The following is a 2500-nucleotide window of genomic DNA, read 5'->3' as shown; positions in this document are numbered from 1 at the left end:
GCCAACGCGAACAAGAACAGTGATGCCGTGTCTCGCTGCATCTAAATTGCACGAGCAAATACATTTTCATGATGAATCGCTGCAACACGCCGGCGCTCCCCCTCCCCTCCTCCACGCTTCTGCAACCTGCAACTTCAAGCAATTCGCTCTGCAATGCTTTGGAGGTCCGAGAACCGGATCGTCTTGTTTATAGAGCGGAATCAGCTAAGTAGCGGGTCCTTGGGGGGGGGGGGGGGTGCAGGGGGAGGGGGAGGGGAAGGAAAGGAGGGGATGAATGGGGTAGGGGTTAAGGGGATTGTGGGGGGGGGGGAGAGGAAGAGGAAGCCGAAGTAAATCGTAGTGTATGACTCGCTTATTTGTTTTTTTCATCGTATCATATATCCAATATATATACATATATATACATATACAATCATAACACTGCAGGACATAGGCCTCTCGCAATTCATTATTGAAAGATTATATGTATGTATGTATGTGTGTGAGGTGTGTGTATGTGTGTATGCAATTATGTGTGTGTATATGTATACATATATAAATATATATATATATATATATATATATATATATATATATATATATATATATATATATATATATATGGTAGAAAAACACAATGCACAAACTCATTTTTAATAAATCTAGTTTGTGCATCGTTGGTATCAACACGGTATATATATATATATATATATATATATATATATATATATATATATATATATATATATATATATATATATATATATACATATATACATATATATGTATACACACACATACACGCACACACAGACACACACACACACACACACACACACACACACACACACACACACACACACACACATATATATATATATATATATATATATATATATATATATATATATATATATATATATATATATATTTCTATATATATACATATATGTATATATATGTATATATATATATATATATATATATATGTATGTATGTATATATGTATATTTATCTGGCGACCCTGACTAGCTCGGGATTGAAACCAGTAGAAGATATATATACACACATATAATAGTAGAGTGTATATATTCATCTCTTTTATGTATTACGCAATTCGGGACAGTCGTGCTAGAATCAATATTTCACTACATTTTAAGACAATTTTCTCGTGGTATTTCTGCCCAAAATTACCTTTAAAAATAATTCCGCATATGATTTCTATAGAAAAATTATTGTTTTTATTTTATATTACTTACCCATGTGACTTGACTAAGCACAAGCTCTGTTTTTCTCTTTAAAAGAAGAAAATTTTGTTTTTGTTAATCATTCATTATAAAATACATTTCTACTGGAACAATTGCTAGTTAATATCAGAAATAGCGTCTTCGTCTCAGCCTTTATATAAGTAAATATATATATATATATATATATATATATATATATATATATATATATATATATATATATATATATACACATATTTACACACACACAAATACATACATATGTATGTGAGTATATATATGTATGTGTGTGTGTGTGTGTGTGTGTGTGTGTGTGTGTATGTGTGTGTGTGTGTGCGTGCGTGTGTGTGTGTGTGTGTGTGTGGGTGTGTATGTGTATGTGTATGTGTATGTGTGTGTGAGAGAGAGAGAGAGAGAGAGAGAGAGAGAGAGAGAGAGAGAGAGAGAGAGAGAGAGAGAGAGAGAGAGAGAGAGAGAGAGGCTGCCTTCATGGTGGATAGGGACCATGAGGGTCGGCCACCCAGCGCGCGTGTGCTCGAATCCCGCCCCAATGGTCCGAGATCAAAAGGAAGGGCATCCACTCGGGTAACAGCCGCCAGAACCAAAGTCCTTCGAAAAAGGTACCGCCCTATCCCTCGCGTGTGTAGAGAGAGAGAGAGGGGGGAGAGAACGAGAGCTCAGTAGACAGATATATAGATAGACAGATAAACAGATAGATAGTCTATCTAGTCTAAATACTCACAATAACGCCGTATATGTGAGTATATGACATATATGTATGCGTGTATATGTATTGAAACACCTTTCTTTCTATATATTCATAGTCATCCAGCCTTTTGTTTTTGTTTTTTATTTTTTAAACGTCTGTATTGGTTTCTCTTGTTGACCGTGAAGAAAAGAGTTGATGATTCAAAAAATATATATCTTTTAAACTGGTTGTAAACTATTTTTTTTATTGATGGCAAGCTGAATGAAAAGCCATCCTTTCTTTCCCTTTTAGGAAAGCTAAATCTGAAAGTAAACCATAAGGCGAAAGAGAATGAATCCATGTAAAGAGGAGAGAGAGAAAACAGTGGATAGATAGAAATTGACACACACACACACATACACACACATATATATAGATAACATATACGCATACACACACACACACACACACACATATATATATATATTTTTTTTTTTTTTTTTTTTTTTTTCTTTCTTTTTTTTTTTTTCAAAAGCCATACATTCCACTGCAGGACATTGAGGGGTTTTATGGCACTGCCTGATTG

Source organism: Penaeus chinensis, chromosome 6 (genome assembly GCF_019202785.1).
Source record: "Penaeus chinensis breed Huanghai No. 1 chromosome 6, ASM1920278v2, whole genome shotgun sequence".
Classification (NCBI taxonomy): Eukaryota; Metazoa; Arthropoda; class Malacostraca; order Decapoda; family Penaeidae; genus Penaeus; species Penaeus chinensis.
This window is presented reverse-complemented; position numbering follows the sequence as displayed.